At 44.3% G+C, this 22,209-nt stretch overlaps 1 protein-coding gene across 14 annotated transcripts in view; it reads left to right on the top strand.

The window, feature by feature from the left end:
* The window catches only part of Ankrd11 (ankyrin repeat domain 11), a 158,658-nt gene that overhangs the window by 98,126 nt on the left and 38,323 nt on the right, over positions 1–22,209 (top strand). For 6 of the 14 annotated variants that reach the window (XM_087594977.1, XM_087594975.1, XM_087594986.1 and 3 more), the window contains exon 3: positions 7,706–7,847. The exons of the other annotated variants lie outside the window; for them this stretch is intronic. The gene's annotated coding sequence lies outside the window, so the exon portion shown is untranslated. The remainder of the gene's footprint in view (positions 1–7,705; positions 7,848–22,209) is intronic. 14 annotated transcript variants of the gene reach the window in all.

Below are 22,209 nucleotides of genomic sequence, written 5' to 3'. Positions count from 1 at the left end.
GAGGGGTCTGTGTCATTTCACAGACGCAGCTTTTCAGTTTTCTTTGAAATTTGAGGTAAGGAAGAAAAGAAGGGTCTTTAGATTCTGGGCTGAGACTATTTTCACCACCACTTTTCTACTTAATGTAAAGCTCATTGCGTGTAAGTTTTAATTTGTAAGAATGTTTATCTTGGAACTGTTGAGTGAATAAAAGTGTAGCTTTTCAGCTCTGCACTCCGTGTTGTTGTTTAGGAGTGGAACCTGAAATAATCCCCCCTTACTTGTGCGGACTTTGGATCCTGACCTGTGTCATTTCTTCAGCTGGAAGCCAACCGCATCTCAGCAATTCGTTGCTGCTCTGCCCTCCTCATAGCCAGGGCAGCATCTCTTTGTTGGCAAATGTAGAGACATTGTTTAGTTTGGATGTCTTGGTCCTGTTGGATGGTGAACAGCCTAATAGTTGCTATTAACTGTTGGCCATTTTAAAGAAAAAAAAATTAGATTACTACGTTTTGTGGTCAGTGTCTCTAATGTTGGCATTCAGGAGGTTTCAGGAGGAAGACTGAGAATGTTAGACCAGCCTGGGCTGCTCACAGTATAACTCCAAACAAAATAAAACAAAACCCAAACCTGTAAGTGTGTGACTATGTCCTTCCTTTGTCTGTCTTCTTTGTGTTCAGCTGTAATGTTAGACCAGGTTCTTGCTCTTGCTTGAGTCTCTGCAGAGACAGAAAGGCTCTTTCTTTCTGCTTGTGTTACAATTTTATATTAGTGCTAATATATAAAGTCAGAAAGAAGAGAAAGTGTTTCTCAAACTCTTCATCAAACTCCACTACTGTTTAACGCACCCCCCCCAATATGCCATAAATAAAAAATAGTGAGAAATAAGATTTAAAAAACAAAGACTCATGTCATTAAACAAGTAGGCAATACCCTCACTTCCACACAGAAGGACAGACAGTGTGCTTAGTTGCAGTACCATGGTGATGAGTATCGGTTCCAGAAGGTGTGCTCGGGAAACTGTTCTCTGAAGACGGTCAGCACACAGCTCCACACAGCCGGTTAATACCCAACTGGTTAACTTGGTTAGATTAGTACCAGGTGGGCAAAAGGTTTTGTTGCGGAGAAATGGAGCAGCTAAGACATTACTTTCACTTTGTCAGTTTCATTGTGCTTGCCAAGAATCATGCATGAGTGCAGTGGTGTGGGGCTTGGCTAGGGGAGGAGAGAGCATTGTGTGTGAGATCACCTGAAGGAAAGGGGGTTTGGTCCGTCCCCTTCTTGTGTTTGTTGAGCATCTTTCATAGCAGTGCTAGCCATTCTGAATATTTAGGATCTTCTTTTCATTTTATCTTCTAAATGAGCCCGTCTCTGTCCCTCATATTTAAACAAACACCACAGTAGTTTCAGAAAAGAAGCACTTAACTGTGGTCGCCAGCTGGCAGTCTCCATGGGTTGTTCATGGGAAAGTATTTTTTTGGTCTGGATATTTAGCTTCCATGATTCTGGCCTCTCTGCTTTGGGCAGTGAAGGGTACAGGTTTGCTGAGCTGCCCTGTGGCCCAATCAACGTCTTGACAAGCTGTCTGTCTAGCATGCCACATCTGTATCAGTTTAGATATGTCTGGGAGACAAACACCTGACAGAATCACCCTGAGGAAGGGTTTGTTTTGGCCCACAGTTCAATGGTGCATTTAGAAGCAGAGTGTGAAGTGGGTGTGAAGAAGGCTAAGGGACCGTTGACTTTCAGCATCCTGTAGCCATCCACTCTTCCTGAGTTTCTCCTTTCTGCAGGATTTGACTCCACCCATAGCACAGGCTGACTTCTACCCCAGATCTTTCTGCTTTAGCCTCTTCATTGCAGGGATTGCAGGCGTGAGCCTGACTACTGTGGTTTTAATTTTCATTTGGCACTCTGGTGTACTTGAGAGATGGAGGCAAGAGGACTCCTGTCCGTCTGAGGCCAATTTAGGCTTTAGCGTGACAGTGGCGGTGACAATCTTCTCTTCCCTGTTAGCGGATGACACTGATGGTCTCTTGTGAACCTCTCTGGAAGAGTGCAGGTCCAACTATTCATCTTCTTTATGATACATCTTGCCCTTGCCTCATTTGTCCATTTTCAAAACCTGGGTATTGAGCTGGGGTGACCGAGTGCTTACTCCACAAATGTGCACATCAGTGGATGGGCCTGTCTCACCCGATATACCCCATCACCAGGAGGTGGTGACAGGGGTTCCCCAAGGCAGGCTTGCCAGCTAGTCAGATTGGCAAACTCCAAGTTCAGAGAGAGATCCTACCTCAGTAAATAGAGAACAGGTCAAGGAAGATACTCACTGTCAACCTTTGGCCTCAACACGCACGCGAACGTGTACACACACACACACACACACACACACACACACACACACACACACACATTGAAAAGGAGAAAAATTACATGACCTAAAAGTGGTGTTTGACAACATGGATGAGGGGAAGGTCTACAAACAGAAAGGAGTTTTAAAGAAAGGCCTAGAACCAAAATACATTATATTCAATGTTAAAGACACTTTAAAAGAAATTATTTTAAATATTGTTGTTATTGAGGAAGAGTCTCACTGTATAACTCTGTCTGCCCCAGTCTCCAGGGTGCTGGGATTAAAGCCCCACTGAGCCCACTTTGGGATTTTCTTTTTAAGTGAAAAGAGCAAAGAATGCTTTTTCCTCACCATTAATTATCAAGCAATTCTCAGTCTCTCTTGTTCTCATATCTTTATTACTCTATATTGTAGCAAGATAGGGGAAAGTCAGTAGAGATAAGACACAAGGCACCAGTGACTCTCTTCCTTTCCCACTCTGCACTCAGTTCCTCCTTCTCCTCTCCTATCAGGTCTTTTTAGACCTAGTGCGGCCGGGTGTTCGTGATAACATGTTTCCCGTGTTATTTCATGTGTGCTGGTGGGCTCGTTGTGTTCTTTCCAGGTCTGTTTAGAAGTTTGTGATAGAGGTTCTCTCACTCCATCCTTTTCTGGAAGTACTTTAATGTATATCCCACGGCTGTGGTTCTAATCGGAGGTTCTTTGATTCTGCCTATGTGCATAAAAGCATAGAAATGTTTTATCTCCCATGAAAGGGGTTCCTTTTTATCCTTTGAGGTATTTTTGTCTGAAACGTGCTCCGCATGCGTTGCGGCCTCTGCTCTGCTCCCCACTGCCAGCACATTGCTTACTTGTCTTACCTCTGTCCTCATCCGCCTCTAGGCAGTGCTTCACACTCACCTGGTCTGGTAACCTTCATGTTCCTATCTTGGATTTTCATGGTGCTGTGGCAAGCTACCAGGAGCTAGAGAATTTAGGAAAAAAAGAAATAGACATTTTTCTCATGTTTCTGCAAATCGGGAAGTTTTTCCTTTACCAGTAGAGCTGCTTCCACCTGCTTGTCCAGGCTGGAGGGACGGAAGGAAGGATGGCTCACACTCATCTTTTGGTGAGACTGTGGCTCTTTTGATCTGAAGGCTTCATATCCCAGCACTGGATTAGGACAGGGGCTAGGTGTCTAACACAGGAGTTTTATAGGATACACTCAGACAAAAGTGTGTCTCTGTGTCGTCTCCGTGTTCTTTCAGATTTATTTGGAGGCAAGGTCTTGTTATGTAGCCCAGGGTCACCTGAAAATAGTCGAGGTCTTTTATTTCCCGCCTCCTGCCTCTGCCTGAGTATCCCTGGCTGTCCTGGAACTCACTTTATACCAGGCTGGCCTTGAACTCACAAAGATCCCATTACCTCTGCCTCCTGAATGCTGGGATCAAAGGCATCCCACTGCCACCCAGCTCTTCCTCTCTTAGATGATTTTCTTGCCTTTAAATTTGGAAGTTGAATACTTGAGTCGAGTTGGGATTTACCTGCTCTTGAGCAAGTTAAACCACTGAGGCAGACAATTAAGTGTGGACTGTAGGTAATGGCGCAGTAGTAGTCCCTGTAGACTTACCAAGCAGCTCCTGGTCCTCTTTCGATTTGTTCTTCTGTGATGTGCACTTCCACACTTTTACTCCACTGGGCTTTCTAATCAAATCCAAGAAGTGTTGTTCAGTGTTCCTAAAAGATGAAGATAAAAACTCCCAGAATGCTCAGCATTCATGGTCAGGGATGCTTCATGACACCTCCCCCCACGTAAGTCTGTGTAATGGCCCATGTCCTATTCAATCTGTAAATCCCACGTAGCTCCGTACGCTGTGGTGGACTTAGCTAGCCTTCATCAGCCTTATCTGACCTCTGAGATGTTAGTTACCACGAGCTGCTCCTCACGATGCAGAGGCAGCCTTTGGAGAAGGGGGGAGGAGCAGGGTTTTTCTTGGGAGATGGAATGTTCTCAACCTCTAGATCAAACCTTTCTGTTCAGACAGACACATGGGAGTCAGCAAGGTGTATGCTGATGCTAGTGGCTTCCGCTGGGTGCTGTTGCCTGGAGGTGAGGGTGTGTGCGTTGTCGCAGCTCCAGGTTTTTCATTTGTAATGAGGAAATAATGCCATCTGTTCTGCTGAGGCTACTTAAGAGGCTCTGAAAAAAATAACATACAAAATAAAGCACCATGTAAATGTAATTTGAAATGGATCATTAAACCTTAGTCACTGACCTAAGGGGGTTGGGAAGCTATCATTAATTATAGTTGCCAATGTGTACTGTGCACTCAGGGCATTCTGCTTGCTTTCCATAGAGCACACTTATAACCCTCCTAAGGGTTTGGAACATAGTGATCTTGTATCTTCCCTCTCCTCAGTGTGTCTTTCCTCCCACCCCAAGTTTGTAGATGAAAAGACAGGCACATTAATTTTCTTGCTCCCCATTTTAGCCATTGAATGAATGGTAGAGTGTCTGTGCCCCTGTGAAGGGCTAGTGGAGCTAAAGTTTGTCTGTCTGCAGGCTTCCCTCAGGCTCTGTGTTGCAGATTTGGAGATCTTCCAGCCTATAGTCTCCAGAGTGCCTGTATTCCCTGCTTCGTGTTGACCACATTTAGTTGAAGGAAAGGGAATCCTATATTGTTAGCAAAGCATAGGGCATGCCGAGCAAATGCACAGGACACAGTGGAGACATTTCACTGCCGGCTTCTTTCTTAACTAGAAACTGGGGCTCCTTCAGAATGCACTTTGACCTCTGTCTGTGATGGGAGCTCATGGTTAGGAATGCTTCTCTAGGGGCTGGGGATTTAGCTCAGTGGTAGAGCACTTACCTAGGAAGCGCAAGGCCCTGGGTTCGGTCCCCAGCTCCGGAAAAAAAAAAAAGGAATGCTTCTCTGGCACACACTGATCAGATATTTCTGACTAGAGTGAAATTCCAAAGCAGGCAATCAGTCCAAGTTGGGAGACTTTTGTATTTACCTTTTCTCTCCAATTAACATAGTCTCTCTATTTTATTCTCTTGTACTCTTGGGCATGTGTACGTACACAATCCATGGAATATATTGCTTATTGGAGATTATTTCTCCCACTCTGGAACAATTTGCCACAAGTGCAGTGTACATAGCTGGATCTTGGAAACAGTGTCTTTTTTTTTTTTTAAAGGGCTCATAGATATCATTTGCACATAAATTATAAACCTTTGAGACAGTTGGTAGGAGCCTAGTTTGTTTTTTCTTCTCTCACTTCCCATTTGGGGATGATTCACTGCAGAAAGAAACTATGAGTATATTAATCTCTAGAGTCACAGAACTTATAGAATATCTCTGTATATTAAAGGAAATTATTAGAATGACTTAGTCTGCCGTCCAACCAACCCAGCTGTGAATGCGAAGTCCAAGAATCCAGTAGGTCCCAGCAGTGCTGAGTATTTGAAAGCAGGCAAATAGAAACAAACCCTTCCTTTTTCCGTTGTCCTTATCTGGGCCTCCAGCAGAAGATGTGGCCCAGATTAAATGTGTGCACTACCTCCTTTCTCTTTTCCTGGAACTTGCTCTGTCCCAGGCAGGCCTTGAACTCATAGATCTGCTTGTCTCTGTGTCCTGGGATTAAAGGCGTGGGCCACCTTGCCTGGGCCTAAGCTTTTCATGGCCACTGTGCTTTAAGATCCAGATCAAAAGCCTTTGTCTGCCAGTGTCAAGGTCTGGATCACAAGTGAGCCCCCCAGTTCCGGATCAGAGTTGTTCATTCCAGATACAGTCAAGTTGACAACCAGGAATAGCCATCACAATGACTAAGTACAATTTTGCTTATTCTCGTTTTAGCTTTGTTTCTTTTGCTGTGATAAAATACCCTGATAAAAGCAACTTCAGGGGGAAGGTTGGCTTGGTACCTAATTACAGTCCATCAGAGAACTGGCTGTAGCTGCTGCATACTGCTATTGGCTCAGCTGCTCTCTCTCCATGAAATATGTCGCTCAGGTTACAGAGTACTCACTCCTTAGCAGTTCCCAGCATCCACATCTGACAGCTCATGGTTGCCTGTAACTACAGCTCCAGGCCACTCAACACCTTGTTTCGGCTTCTTTGGGTATCTGGACACATGTGCACATACACAACAGATACGGAGGCACATCTTATTGTTGTTTTTAAATACGTTGATTTTTAAATACCAGTGTACCCACTGACCAAAAATTAATCTAGACAATTCCTTGTTGATCTTGTCTTCCCAGGGACTCTTGGTTGTGTTAGTTGACAAAACTAGCCAGCAAATTCTATGCCTTTTCTCAGCCCTTGAACATGAAATTATATGTTCCATGGAATAGTATTTATTTTTTGTTATAATGAATAAATGCATCTGTTCAGACCAATAAATATACTTTACAACATGAAATACCAAGTTTGATTTTGTTGTAGGGATGTCAGTTCAGGGCGTGAGAGCCCAGCACGGAAGAGCCCTGCTGCTCAGCCTCACTCACGGCTTGAGTGTGAGTTCTGATTCCACCCACTCGGTGGGCGTGGATGGCTGATGGTCTTCTCAGCACCGCACATGGGGGCCACGGCACCTGTGCCTACCCTGTCCACTAAGGAAAGCTGTAAAGGCAGCAGGTGTTTTAGTGTTTGCCTCGTTTCTGGGTGAAGCCTAAAAAATTTGACAGAAGTGAAATTAAAAAAAAAATTTTTTTTTCCCCTTAGCATTGTGGGCTGGAAGAAGAGAATGGTAGTAGGCTAGACAAGCATCACCTGGAGGAAGCTGTCACAGGAATAGCTTCTGTCTGCCTGCAGTAATTTCTGCACCCTTTTGCATGCCTCCATATTTCCAGGGGGCTTTATATTTTTCCATCCCCTTCCCACAAAGCAGAAATCAATTCCAAACTGTGATTGGCTGCTCTGCTTTCCCAGAACGCCATAGTCTTCTGCTCGCTTCTGCTGACCCTTTGCTTGGGCAGACCCCGTGCCTTTTCTTTTCAGTCGTTGCTGGCTTGTGTAGACTGACTTACCTGTCAGCCCTGTCTTGAGCAGAAACCCAGCTGCTGAGAGCTGGGAAGACTGAGGGGAAGGACTGTATGTGGGAGGCCAGTGAAGAGCAAGCCTTTAGAGTGGGCCCAGAGAGCCCTACTCTTGCCCAGCTTGGCCGTTTCCTGTCAGTAACCTGCCAGTATAGGATTGCAATCCACTGTGGTATGCTTTGTAGGTGTGTCCTTGTGCAGATGATTCGGCATCTGTGGGCCGCAGACTGCAGACTTCATGCTACTGCTCTGCTGGACAGTGGCGGCTGGAGAGGAGGGATGGAGGGTGATCTTTACTTTACTCTGGAAATCTTTGTTATTTTAATGCCATTATCTTCTATTTGCAGCTTTCAGCAATCAGCTGGTGTCGCTGCACATATGCTTAGAGCTGTTGCTATAACGACAAGCCTGACAGCCCACACGGTCCTTCTGGGAGCCTAGTGCTGCTTGTGGCATCTGCTCACAGGACGACACACTTCCCTCTGACCTGTGAGCATCTGTCGTTTGCCATGTTTCTTACGGCACCTGCTTTCTTCTGACTTGATTGCCTGATTACTACTCCGCCCAGTCAAGACGCCCTACTGTGTGTTTAGTACGGTTAGAAGTAGACCGCCGAGACTTGCCACTCCTGCTTCCCACACTTGCAGCAGCAGCAGTGTCATTTGTTAGTTGTGCCATCTAGCCGTGAGTGAAAAACTGGATTTGAGCCCTTTACCATGGAAACCTCAAATTTGGGAGCAATATTTCATATAAACAACATTTTCTTCAAGATGCTTGACTATGAGTTATACTTTCTTGATTAAATATATTAAATTTGGTATCATTTATTATTATAACTGTCTTCATCTGTATATAGATTAATAAAATTATAATCTATATGAAGTTAGATTTGAAAAGCAAACTGGTCTTTGCACATGTCATCTGGCTGTCGTCTAGAAATCCCTCCTGGCTATATACTTTAAGACAGAATGACTTTTTAAACCTTTGTTGGTTGTAAACTCCCTTAGAATTGAGTAAACACTCTGGGTCCATCCTGTGAAAGGCTTTCTTCTGTGGGTATCTTCCTTTTCTCTTAACTCAGCCTCTGTCCCTCCCTCGCCCTGGCAGTCCTTAATCTCACTATGCAGACCCAGCTGGCCGGGTACCCACCTGCCTCTCCCTCCTGAGTGTTGGAGTTAAAGTCGTGCACTACCACCGCCTCCACCCTTGGGTGTCCTATATAATTTGGGAGTTTTCAGAACTTTGGACCCTGATTTACTCCTCATTTTAGTTATTTTTACCATGGAGAGAGCTTACCTTGAATTTGTAACTCTTATTTAAAGTTGGTTATTATTATTTCTTGATCACATTCCACAGAAGTGAAAACTGTTTGCATTTCCTGTTGATTAGCCTGACCCCTCCTGTCCTCAGGTATCACTGGTATTTCTGAGACTGGCTTCTAGTCCTCTGTAGCCCAGGCTGTTTTCACAACAGCTGTGATGAGTGCTGGGATTACAAACTTCCTAATCTTTTGGTAAATTTATAGCAAAAGACACTTGTTCTGGTCCAAAGTGGGAAAGCCAAGCGAGGTGGTGGGTCGAAGCAGGCTCATTGACTGGGCAGTGTAGCTGAGTAAGTTCCAGGCTCAGTGACAAATGTCTCAAAAGTAAGGTTGAGAGCAATAGAGGAATACACTGGAAGGTGAATTCTGATCTCCACACGTATACGTACCACCCCTACCATATCGAGTGCACGGGTGTGGGCGCACGAGTTTGCACATACACATATATGCATGCATGCACGCGGGCACGCGCACACATACACAAACACACAAGTGCACAGATATTCATACCATTCATTTGTAGTAACAAAAGTTGTGAAGAAACAGTTGCTAGTTAACAGGAGAATGGGCATTTTTCAGACATTACATCTCACCACAGTCATTACAGAGCAGAAATATGTCTATCACCCAGAGTTAAGTTGGAAAAGCATGAGGGTCCATGTAATATGTAGCCTTGAATATTGAGAATCAAAATAGGAAACAGTGTTAGGAAAGAAGTGACAATAGTAGATGTGCAGAGCTGAGCCTCAGCGGTGGGCTGGCTCCTCAGGCTGTACTGTTCCTTACGGTTTTTTGGTACTGAACTCGTTTTATAGAAAACGTTAGAGAAGCTAGAGTACTCCATACTTAAGAGCACTTGCTGTAAGGCGTGAGGATTTGTTTGGCTCTAGAAACTCTCTAGGAAGCTGAGACTTGCTGTAACTGCAGCATTGTGGGACAAAGGAGGATGCTGGGCCTTGCTGGCCTTTAGCCCAGCTCCAGGTTCAGTGAGACGCCCTGTTTAGCAGAATATGATATAAATAAATATGATCTGAAAAGATAGAGTTTGATAAAGTAGGGTATCCGTCCTTTCTGTCTATCATGTTTGAACACACATACACACACATTCACTTTGTTACTTTGTTCTAAAAGGAAAAGGTGTGTGTGTGTGTGTACACACTCATTCTGTGTTCATTCACACAGATTTCTGAAATAGTTGTAAAAATTGATTTATAAATACCGTGTGGTTTTGGCACCTGGGACTTTAGAACTTTGGAGTTTGTTTACCTCAGGTTTGTTTCGGTTCTTAGTATGGCATTGGACTGTGGAGTGTGAAGGACCTTCTCGGTAGGCAGAAGTGGACTGTGTGGCTATCATGCTTTGGCCTCCAGTCCTGGTTCTGGTTGCTGGATTTCCTGTGGAGTCTCACGTCTCTCTCTGAAATAGTTCTAGCCACATCATGTGGGCAAAAGTGATTAGTAAGCATAAAATGTTATACAAGCAAGATATAGTTAATTGAATAATATGCATTTGAAATTACAGTACTTGTTTTCTGTAATCAAATTAGATGATATGAACTGACATGTTTAGTGAAAATACAGAAATTCAAATAAACCTGTCTTTGTAAAAATCAAATTTTTGATACAGCCACTAAACTAGATAAGGTGGATGAAGCAAAGAAGTGCAGGCTGACAGGAACCGGATGTAGATCTCTCCTGAGAGACACAGCCAGAATACAGCAAATACATAGGCGAATGCCATCATTAAACCACTGAACTGAGAACGGGACCCCCATTGAAGGAATCAGAGAAAGGACTGAAAGAGCTTGAAGGGGCTTGAGACCCCATATGAACAACAATGCCAACCAACCAGAGCTTCCAGGACTAAGTCACTACCCATAGACTATACATGGACTGACCCTGGGCTCCAACCTCATAGGTAGCAATGAATAGCCTAGTAAGAGCACCAGTGGAAGGGGAAGCCCTTGGTCCTGCCAAGACTGAACCCCCAGTGAACGTAATTGTTGGGGGGACGGCGGTAATGGGAGAGGATGGGGAGGGGAACACCCATAGAGAAGAGGAGGGGAGGGGTTAGGGGGATGTTGGCCCAGAAACCAGGAAAGGGACTAACAATTGAAATGTAAATAAGAAATACCCAGGTTAATAGAGATGAAAAAAAAAAAAGAATAACAATGAACATGGAAAGAAAATCAGATTTTTGGGCTTGTATTTGATCCCATCCCTATTAATGTCTTCCCAAACCCAAACTGTCTTTAAAGTGTGAGGTCACTCATTGAAGATACAGAACTTTCAGTCAGCACTGTCTACCTGACTTCACTCCAGCATTCTTGTATATGTGGCAGCCCACAGAACCCACTGCCTTGTTTAGGGATCTAAAATCTAATGTGTTATAGTGAGTCCCTGTGCACTGTTACTGAGCCACAGCCATGAGTAACCCATTTTTGAGCATGCTGGAAGTGACTGGGGAGACGGGATCAGCATAGAAGCAAAGGCAAGGCTTTTGTATGGAGTAGGAAGTAAAAGTTATCTCAAGACAGACATCATAAAACCACCTTCTGTCTTGGAGTCTGAGTGAAGTTGAGGCCAGCAGTCCAGCTGCATTAGTAACTTACACACTAGGGGTTAATTAGTTCCTCTGGTACTCCTGCCTGAGAGACAGCTGGAAGGCTCACAGAAGGTGAGGATGTGGTTCTGATCCTTTTTTATCTCTGTATTTTATAGACAGAGACCTAAACATTTCTGACAGCAAGCTGGCCATTGTTTTTGAAAACATGTATCTCATAATGAGAAAAAGAGTGTCTCTGTTTGCAACATGCTGCACACAGGCCTAAGCTCGCACAGGCAGCTAACAGAGTTGATATTCTTCAGGTGATGATAGATACATGTCTTCTAGTTGGTGTTTTGTGTTCTCATAAGACTTTTTTTTCTTTCTTTTTTTTTTTTTTTCTTTTTTTTCGGAGCTGGGAACCGAACCCAGGGCCTTGTGCTTGCTAGGCAAGCGCTCTACCACTGAGCTATAAATCCCCAACCCCTCTCATAAGACTTTCAAGAAAGCTTCTTTCTTCATAATTGCCAGAATTGGAAGCAGCCGAGATCCAGCAGGGGAATGGCCAAACAGTGACATGGCCAGAATATTATTCTGGATAGAATATTCTATGGATAGAATATTATTCATGGCTAAAAACAAACCAGTTTTAGCCATGTAGGAACCACACCTGTGTATTACAAAGCAAAAGAAATCCATCTTCAGGGCAGGAATGCCGTGACTGCAGTCAGTGCCCTTGTGAGCGAGACTGATGACCTACCTTGGATCTCAGTAGAAGGAAAGAACTGACCTCTGACCCCCACAAGTGTGGAGTGACGCGTACACCTTCAACGTAACACAAGAAGTTAACAAAGAAAACTTTTTTCCTTCTTACTTTTTACATTTGAGGTAAAGGTATTAACGTTTGTATTCAATATTCCTGGAAACTTAAGGCTACTCTAATTAATGGATAGTTAACATGCTAAAAATAATACTGAACAAAAGCCCAAGAATGACTGAAGAGTTTAGACAACTCCACCATGGTGGATGACCCTGTACCTCTGAGAGACAGGCCCACAGGACCTCTAGTAGTGTGGGAATGTGCCGGGGATTGTATTGTAGTGCCTGTAATTGAGACACCATTATGCTCAGGATTTTAGAAGCTGTTGTAGCATGAACAAAACAGAGCTGGAGTTCTGCAGTAGATAATAAAGAATAAAAAGAAACTGGATCTTTTATGCAGTTACTTTGTTTATAAGCAAACAGGGACAGCAGTGTTTGTCTCTGTTGTACATCACAGTATCTACCAGGAAAGCTGGGAAAGCAAAGCCAGCTGTCTTGACCCCCGGTGGCCTATGGCCTCCAGATCCGCCCACTGCCTCTGGGAACCCTGTGCTCAGACCCGAACCCAGAGACATCCCACTCAGCTATGACTTGGTGCTCTCTTCTGTTTGCCTCCCACACTCCGCACCATGGCCTCTTGGGAGCCATTATGCTTTATGGTTTACGAGGACCTACCTTTTTATTGTGTAGCTCCAAGGGAACATGAACCTGTCTTTATAAAAATTAGAAATGGGGCTAGGGAGATGGCTCAGTGATTCAGTATTTACTGCTGCTCTGGAGGTCCTGAGTTCAATTCCCAGCGGCCACTTGGTAGCTCATGACCATCTACAGTGGGATGCAAGGCCCTCTTCTGTCATGCAGTCATACATGCAAATAGAGTGCTCATATTCATAATTAAATAAATCTTAAAAATAAATAAAAGTTAGAGATTGGGAAATTGGTCACTCCTGGAGAGCACATGCCTTTACTGTCCCAGGGCTGTCTGTGGAGGGTAAGTGTGGTGATCTCTGAGACTGCATTCTCCAGTAGAGAGCTGTCTTGCCTTCTTAGTCTAAACAAGAGTGAGTGTGATATGTAGGAGAAGGTGCCTTAGGGATCTCATAGGTCAGGCAAGGAGCATGTCACTGTCATTTTTTTTCTTTTGTGAACTATCATCACAGTAGGAAGTTTAGAAACAAATTTGATTTGGAAAAAGAATCTTATAAGTGATACTAAGAACCTATTTTGCTTTCTGTCACTAAAAAAGGAAACTGCCTGGGCTTTGCAGGAGCTTTTAAGGCTTCCGTGCCTGAGTCCACCTTGGAGTGTCCAGACTTTAGCATGCCAGGATTTCTAAACAGTATACAAGCTCTAAGACTGAGAATCCCAGTGCCAGTTTCTATCTGCCGTCCTCCCATCAGGCTGTACCTTGTCACTCCGAAGTTTAGAGGATCAGGGCTCTAAAGGACATTCATTTGATTGACTTAACATGTAGAAGTTTCAGAAAGTAATTGTAATGCAACTAGGAACACCATCATTCCTGCAAAGAGAACTGTGTGTGTGTGTGTGTGTGTGTGTGAGAGAGAGAGAGAGAGAGAGAGAGAGAGAGAGAGAGAGAGAGAGAGAGAGAGAGAGAGAGATTGAATGAATAAGCCATAGGGAACTAGAGCTGAAGAGTCAAGTGCCGGTAGTGACTGATTACCCGCTGGAATGGCAGATCCCTGCCCACTGCAGTTCCTTCTTCCTGCATTAACTTCAGATTCGCTTTCATAACTTATTTCTAAGGAGCAGAATGTTGCTGAATTTTCAGAATGGTGCTATGCGGTATCTGATAGAGGTTTCAGAAGGCACTGTTGCAGAATATTTGATCACACAGTGAACTCTGAGATTGTGTGATTTACGGAAAACAACTTGTTTCTAGTTGTGGTGTTGGCTCAGTACAGTCCTTTAATCCCAAACAGTGAAGGTAAAGTTAGTTTGTAGAAGGAAGCACCCATGTTTGAAAGTGACAGTTGACATTAGACAATTGAGTGGCAGGCAAAGTGATGAATCAGAGAAAGATTTGACAGAGTAGGCTATACCCAACCTTGATTTGAAGAGAGAGGAAAGGGAAGCAGTACAAAAAGGAGGCCGGTTTACTGGAAGAGCTGTACAAAGACAGGTTGCAGAGAAAGAACAAACCACATGCAGGTGAACGAAGGGTGAGCCAGAAAGCTAGAACATCTCGCCAGAGGGAATTTGAAGCCAAGCAGAGCAATCCAGGGGAAGGCCAGAGAAGGCAGATTGAATCAGTCAGTTTGCAGGGGGGTTGTGCCAGAACAGCTCAGGTAAGCCGGCCAGCATTCACAAAGAACTAGAAAGGGTGAGCATATTCAGCAGTGAGTCTCTGACGCTGAAAACATGCTGGACCTACATAGATTGTATGGAGACTAGACGCCAACAATGGAGGGAGTAAGCCTTGGAGACAGCAGTTACATCAAGTAAATAAAGGTTATTTTTCCTTGACACTATGGCCTTCTTCCTACCCATGAAGGACACTGTGCTTCCTTGTCATGAGGACCCTAACTCAGCCCCATGGGCACACTGCATTGTAGATTTAGTCTTTGTTTAAAACTTTTTACCACTCTGCAAGGTGTGTGAACGGTTGATTGTGTGAAGCAGACAGTTCAGCCCTAGCCAGCACAGCTTGATGACTGCAGGTTCTGGGGGTCCTGGGATTCTGACTTTGCAAGCTGTATGAGGTCATGGCTATAGTGTCAGTGAGGACAAGCTGCTGTGCCCTGCCACTGATCACACAGGGTCAGGTCTTATGTGTATGAGTATTTTGCCTGCAGATGTATATGTACACCACGCTCCTGCCTAATGCCCACGGAAACCAGAAGAGGGAATTGCATGCCTTGGAACTAGAGTTATAGATGGTTGTTAGCTGCCATGTGGGTGCTAGAATGCCGACCTGAGTCCTCTGGCAGAGGAGCTAGTGTTCCTAAACTACAGAGCCATCCCTCAACCCCCTGCTCATGTGTTTAATTTGTTTTGGTAGGGGATACTTGCTGGGAAGAGATCATGGCCAAGGCAGCTCCTCCACGGGTTTCCCTGGGACTTGCCTACCTACCCGCTATCGTGTACAGCATGGCAGTGGGCAGGGATGGTGCTAGAGAAGCAGCAGAGAGCTACATTCTACCTTGAAAAGCTGAGTGAGAGACACTGGGTCTATCATGCAATTTTGATACTTCAAATCCCAGAGATACAGTTCCTCCAACAAGGCCACACCTCCTAATCTTTCTAATCTTTTCAAACATTCCCCAGACTAAGCATTTAAATGTCTGAGCCTGTGAGGGCCATTCTTATCCAGACTACCGCAGTGTGTAGCCCAGCATGGCCTTGAACTTGTGTCATCTTCTTCACCTTGCATCATTACACCGGTATACTATCTAACTTATGGACGACATCTGAGGTTTACTATGCTCGCTCTTTTATAGAATTAAAATTTTAATGTTACTAGTCAAGTCTTAACAGCATTACTAAACTATAGTTCTCATTTATAAAATATACTTACTTAAAAATTTATTTTAGGGGTTGGGGATTTAGCCCTGGGTTCGGTCCCCAGCTCCAAAAAAAAAGAAAAGAAAAAAATTTATTTTAGATTTTAGAAAATTTTGATAGTTGATAAACCATCACCAAAATCAAAACATAGAGCCCTGTCAGCCAACTAGAAGTTTCTTCATCTGTGTTTGTTCTCTGTCTTTTTTTAACTTTCAATTTGGAAACAATTAGACACCTAAGACAGTATAAAAATAGCAGGATCCTATATATCTGACACAGGCTACTGCTGTGCTGTGCTCTCTATCTGAGCCTACAAGAAGATTCCATCAGAGAGCTCCTCAGATACCATGCTGTGTGCACACTTTGTAGCTGCCTCATAGCATGTGAGGAGTTGGTTTGTGCCTTTGTATTAATGAAGAGACAGTGGTGGTGTGAACTGACATGGCTGGCATTGTTGGGATAGCTTTTGGAGTTCTGCTGCCTTCATCGTTGTGAACATGGTGTCGTAGGCCTTCATATGGACACAAGGCTCTGTTTTCTGGGCTGACTGCCCAGGAGCATTGCTGAGTGCGGTGCAGTGCTAGTCTCACAGACGCATGGCTTTATGTTGTGTGTATGCGTGCGTGCGTGCGTGCGTGCGTGCGTGCGTGCGTGCGTGCGTGCGTGCGTGTGTGTGTGTGTGTGTGTGTGTGTGTGTGTGTGTGTGTGTTGGTGCTGATGCGTCTAGAGGTCTGAGGGAAACCTTTTTCTTTTTCTTCCTTTTTAAAGAGCCTTGGACTGAACAAGTAAGCCAGACTGTCTAGCTAACAAGTCCCAGAGGTCTTCCTGTCTCTGCTCCCTGGGTGTGAGATTACAAAAGCATGCTTGTGTGCGTGCGTGCGTGCATGCATGCATGCGTGCTTAAGAGCACATGCCGTGAGGACCAACCCCAAATCTTTCTGTCAGAGGACAAGCACTTTGTTGACTGAGCTTTCTCCCCAGTTCCAGGTTTGTGGTTGTGACTTGCACTTTCCAGGTAGCTATCCCCGGTACCGGTTTCTGTTGCTGCAAGGAAACACCATGACCAACAGCAAGTTGGGCAGGAAAACGTTTATTCAGTTTATGCTTCCACATCACAGTTCATTGTCAGAGGAAGTCAGGGCAGGAACTCAAGTAGGGCAGGGTTCTGGAGGCAGCAGCTGATGGAGAGATCATGGAGGGGTGCTGTCTACTGTATTGCTTCTCATGGCTTACTGAGCTTGCTTTCTTATAGAACCCAGCACCACCAGCCCAGGGTTAACCCCCTACCCACCGTGGTCTGTTCTCTCCTCAAAGGGCCGGGACCTTCCCTATCAGTCACTAATTAAGAAAATGCTGCACAGCCGGGTTCGTAGAGGCACGTTCTCAGTTTAGGTTCTTTCTAACTAGTGTCGGGTGGGAATTAAGCTAGCAGCACGCCTGTTCCTTCCCACGCGCAGATGGATTGCTTGTCCAGTTGTTCTTCACTGTGCTGTCTGACCCATTGGCTTCCTTGTTCACGCTTCGTCTTTTCACCCTTTATGTACGAAGTATTTTGTACAGCAATAGGTTGAAATTTTAAGCTAGCATAATTTGGGGGGTGGTGGCTCTTTAGGGTTCGTATCTAATTAAGAATTTTCCTTACCTCTAGTCTTCCTAGGAGAAAAGGATTTTCTCCTTTTACAATTTTATCTTTTAATCCTGGCACTTGGGAAACTGAGGCCAGTCTAAGGCACACTGCAACCTTGCCCCAGGAAAACCAGGCAACCAGACAAAAAGTGTTTCTGTACTTGAGTCTTGTGTTTTGGTTGGAGCCTTTGTTTCTGCCTGCCTGACAGTGATAGGTACATAGAAACTGGAATTTTCTGCCTTGGTCTTGTATTCTATCTACTGTCTTACTGAACTGTTATTTCCAGGAGTTTTTGATGGATTCCTTATGATTTTTTCCCCCTACATAGGCAGTTTTTGTCTGTAAGTGGTAGTAATTTTTTTAAAATCTGTTCTTCATGCATACCATTCAGAATAGTATTACCTGTTGGAGTGCTGATGGAGACAGGAAATGGGGATGGTGGTGATGGTGACATTTTGCTGCCTCACCAGTCGCAGAAAGAAACCAGTTCACTTCACCATTAGCTTGTATGTAGCTGTCCTTGAAAGTGTTCCCCACAGTGTCTAGGATACTCTCATGGCTATTTCTTCATGAACACTGACTTTTCTTAGGTACCTTTTCTGTGTGGATTACAGAGATGGGCTATACTGAGCTTCCCTTTTATGTGCGGATTTCCTGTTATTGTAAGCAGTCCTCCAAGTCTCTCAGTAGACTTCGGACTACACCCATCTTTCTGAACTTGCTTCTTCCCGTGGCATTACAGACATCGCTTCGTGGTGTATCTGTCCTCAGAATTCATAGTGCTCAGTAACAGTGTTCTGTTCCAAGTTTCTCCTGCATACAGCTTTGGTTTCCTTGTTCATGTTTACAGACAGTGAGTTAGCGGATGTCTATGAAGTGACGTCGTCTTAGGGTCTGTCCCTTTGCCTTCAGCCCGGCTTTGCATCTGCTGCTTCCCTCCAGCCTGCCTCTGGCTTTGTGCTCTGCCTCCCCCTCATTTCCAGGTGCTCTCTCTCTCTCTAGTGCTAAGCTGTGGAGGCTCTGTCTGCTGACTCACTGCCCTGATCTCTTTCCAGGCTTCCCTGAGATTGCTATTTTTAGCTTCACACCTTTGACACACATGCCTGTATTCCTGTTGTCTCAGAGTCTTTCTGCATTCTTTCTGCTCTTGTTTTTATTCCCCAGTGCTCCCTAGCTCTCTCAGAGCCGCCTTTCTGTCTTCTCAAGGGTGACGGTTCCTGTTTTGTTCCACAGTTACAGTGGCCTGTTGCGTACTTTGTACATGTTTGGCTCACTCTGGACGCCATGCAGCTGTGAACTGGGCTCATATCGTCTCCATGTGACCGGTTCCCAGTACGAACAAACACAAGATAACCAGCCACAGTCACTCTAGGGAGCACAGGTCTGGCTGCAAGGTCACTCATTACCCTCAGCTCCATCCACTCTGTGGAGTCCGGTGTGATGTGTCTACCTTTCAGCATCACTTTTTCAGCTTTCCCTTTTAGTTTTGAAAGTTTCACACATGTTTACAGTGAAGTATGATTAGCTTTTAAATCGTGTTTGTTAATTAAGTAAAACAGTTCTATAAAGTGAAAACCTCCTTTCCCAGTCCAAACACGTGTGTGGCCTTTGCTTTAGAGCTTTATAATCTGGTCCCAGACCAATGCCCCACTGTCATCTCCCAGTGACGAACACTCTCCCTTAAACACCAGGCTCAGTTCAGAAGTTATCTCAGTGGACTGTTTTCTCACATCATTCCAAGATTAATTTCATATTTCCTTTGTTTTCTTGCTGTTTAGTATTCTCTGATAACTTTGTGGTAGCATGACACCAGTTTGGACCTTCCCTTGTTTTGTTTTGTTTCAAGACAGGGTTTTACTATGTAGCTCTAGTGTTTAGAGCTCGCTCTGTAGACCAAGCAGGCCCCAAAATCAGAGATCTGCTAGTCTCTGCCTCCCAAGTGCTGGAACGAAAGTTGTGCACCACGATACCTGGCGGCTCACTTTGGAGTTTTATGAACACTGAGTGCTGTCTCTTGATGCTTACATCGTATTGACATTTCCCTTTAGTGTATTTTCAGTCAGACCCCTGACTGGTAGGCTATATTTAGACGTGTAATTGGTACCACATTTAGTCTATTGAGTCATAGTTCTGAGATACACTGTGCCTTTACTGATACTCAGTATATGTTTTGGTTTCTGTTTGTGTTTTCTTGTTAGTGAAATTGGGAATTCCTCCACAACCTCACCTCTTACAGCGGTGGTTGGCTGTGTCAGTATGTGGTCTGGTTAGTCTACTGAGTTGCAGGGATTCTATATATTCCAGCTGAGAGCTCTCTTATCAAAGTGATCTCGTTAGTAAAACAGTCTTTTGAGTTAGAATTTTCCTATTTCACTTAGTAGATATTATTTTTTGGATATTTTTTATTTACATTTTACATGTTGCCCCCTTTCCCAGTCCATAAACCCTCTACAGTAGTTCTTGATGTTTCTATCTCTCCTCCGTTTGGCATAGATTGTGTTTGAGATGTGAGGTGGAAGCCAGGTCCATTTGCATGTGGATATTCCATTCGCTGTTGCTACAGAGGGTTAGAGCCCTCTTTCCCTAGCTCTCCAAAGTCTTTCTTACTCCTGTGTGAGTATCAGCATGGCCTTGGCTTTTTCTCTAGTCTGTCTTCAAAATTAGTTCTGTCCACTGACATACTGTGGCGAATCACCATTCCAACCTTCTAATTCTTTTTCTTTAATTTTAAAAACAGTCATTTCTGTAATTTGAAAGCCTCTTCAAATTCAGTCTATTCCTCTTCCTGCCTCCCCTTCCCACCACTGTCTGAAGGCTAGTACTGTAGGTATGGACCAACTTGAAGGTTAAAAAAAGAACCCAAAAAAACTATATTTTCATGTTTTCCCATGAAACCACTTTCTTTTTTACAGTTCTTTGAGGGGGGTTTAGGGTGGTGTTCGTGATAACCAGGCTTGGTTACAGGTTTCTGGTATTCACTGCCTGAACACCAAATAAGGGAGACTTACTAAATTATTTAGTTGACTTGAACTTCATAAGTATTACACTTGAATATTAAAGAATCTTTATTAAAAATTAGTTATTTTACAAAAAAAAGTAATAAAATTATAGTGGGAAAGTGGCATTGCTTTCTGTATTTGCAGTCAGTGACTGGCTGGCCGGCTGGCTGGTGTGGGGAGGACCTGCTTTTGGTGAAGCTGTTTTGCTAGAGCCTGACTCATTACAGATACACACATAGCAGGAGGGGCTCACGTGATTGCCATGTCTTCCTTGGCAGTGCCTGGTGTGAAGCCCCTGCTCAGCCACTTCAGTTTGCTCCTGCCCAGTGTGCAGATTTTTAGCATCATGAGATCAGCTATCTTGGAAATTTTGGTCTATTGAATCGTGCAGATTTCTTATTCTACAGTATTAAAAATGCCCACTTTGATGCCACCCTTGATCCCAGCACGGTGCCTTTGAGTTAAGAAGCTATCTGGCTTTGTGGGGCATAGACCATGTTTCCCTGAGTTAAGGTTTACTTCTGTTTAAAGCTCAGAGTTTATTGTTGGCAACAACTACAGTCAGTTTCTGTTGAAATCAGTGTTTCCTGTTACTCACATTTAACAAAATGCCATTGGCGTTTTGTGGCTGTGGTTCCACCTGTACAGGTTCAGCTAACCAGAGGTAGAAAGAAAGTATAAAAATAAAATGGTTCACACACCGAACACATACAAGCCTTTTCTCTCATCACTGTTCCCAAAACAGCACACCATAACAACTGTACACAATGTCCATGTCGTTAGGTACCAGTCACCAACAACGACAGGAAGGGTGTGAGAAGGCTCTGTGCGGACACTGAGCTGTCTCTGAAGAGCGACTCTAGCACCAAGGATCTGCTCTTCGCAAGGACCTAGGAGTCAAGCCTCAGGTCACCGAGGAGTGACCATGACTGCTAGGTGTCCACTTCTTGTCAATTTTAAGTAAAACTTGGGTCCCATGAAAAAGAATCCAGTTCTGCTGTCAGCTCACATTTAGAGATGTTTTTTCTGATACCTGGCTGTGCAGCACAGGTGCTTCGTGCATCTCTCTCAGCGAATATTCAAGGCCATGGACTCTAATCAGCTTGGCCTATAGCATGTATCTGGGGCATGTTCTTCCTGCTAATTGATGTAAGAAAGGCCCACCCTGATGTGGGCACCTCTGTCTTTAGGCAGGATGTCCTAGACTATCAGAACGCTAAGTAAGCAGAAGCTATAGGCCTCCTTGGAAGGGAGTCTTACCTGTGGGGCCCCACCCCTTTGGCAAACATGTATCTCCAAAAATATTTACATTATGATTCATATCAATAGCAAAATTACAGTTAGGAAGTAGCAATACAAGTAATTTTACGGTGGGGGTGTGTGTGCCACAGCACGAGTAACTGTTTTACAGGGTCACACCAAGAAGGTCGAGAGCCACTGATCTGTGTGTGGTTTCTGCTGCAAACTCCTGCCTGAGTTTGTCCTGACTTCATTTGGTGATTGCTTTTCTAGTTGTGTCGTAAGTCACCATTAGTCATGGTGCACACCACAGCAACAGAAGAGCAAGTAAGGACAAGTGAATGTGAAAGCCTGACACCGTCACTGCTGTGGCATGCACAGCACATAGCATCTTAACGAGATGGTGAAAACATGTTGCTCTCACAAAGCCTGAAAAGTCAGAGTTGTGCCAGCTGAGGCTGTAACGGGTTCATAAGGGCAGAGAGGCTACACAGTGGCCCTGATAGCAGTTGCAGTGAAGACAGCCGATCGAGGCCATGGGGTTGGGATAGAGCTCTGTTCAGTGCGTGTACACACCCTCGATTTTATCCTGTAACAAGAAAGCAAATGGTGATGTTAGCTGCACTCAATAAAACGGGATGGCTCTCAGATCCTAATTACAACTAGTTTTTAAATATCACAGTTTAAAAAATAATTTCTTAGACTTTTAAATTTTTTATATATACGAATGTTTTGCCCACATGTATGTGTGTGTACCTATCAGAAGTCAGAAGAGGG

This window comes from Rattus norvegicus, chromosome 19 (assembly GCF_021556685.1).
Source record: "Rattus norvegicus strain SHRSP/BbbUtx chromosome 19, alternate assembly SHRSP_T2T, whole genome shotgun sequence".
NCBI classification, from domain to species: Eukaryota; Metazoa; Chordata; class Mammalia; order Rodentia; family Muridae; genus Rattus; species Rattus norvegicus.
The sequence above is the reverse complement of the archived record's forward strand: the minus strand, read 5'-3'. Positions and strand labels throughout refer to the sequence as shown.